Source organism: Neophocaena asiaeorientalis, unplaced genomic scaffold (genome assembly GCF_003031525.2).
Source record: "Neophocaena asiaeorientalis asiaeorientalis breed wild unplaced genomic scaffold, Neophocaena_asiaeorientalis_V1.1 scaffold49, whole genome shotgun sequence".
In the NCBI taxonomy this organism is placed as follows: domain Eukaryota; kingdom Metazoa; phylum Chordata; class Mammalia; order Artiodactyla; family Phocoenidae; genus Neophocaena; species Neophocaena asiaeorientalis.
The window spans coordinates 3090924-3091323 of NW_020172456.1; positions in this window are offsets into that span (position 1 = coordinate 3090924).

Consider the following 400-nt stretch of genomic DNA (forward strand, 5'->3'; position numbering starts at 1 on the left):
CAAGGTCACACAGCTCAGAGAAGCGGAGCAAGAATTCAAACCCCAGCTCCAGAACAGGACGCCGACCCTGTTTCACAGGAAGGGATGATGAGACACAACAGAAGGCACATTCCTACTCAGGCTCTCCCCTGACCTCTCCTTAAGGAGAACAGAGGCCAGACGATGACGAGATGCTGTCCCAGGGCCCATGGCAGTGGCACAGGAAGGCTCAGGTCAAGGACACATTTGGGGGAAGTGATCTTGCCGCCTCTTTGTCCTGGAGCTCCCTCTCCTCTCTCCTTGGGGTCTTTGTGGGGCCTCGGCCGGGGGCCCCATAACGAAGGGTGAAGGTCGGAGGGGCGGCAGGGCCTGGGAGGGTGGGACTCTGCCCTCACCCTCCAGAAGAGCCTCTTGCCTCCTG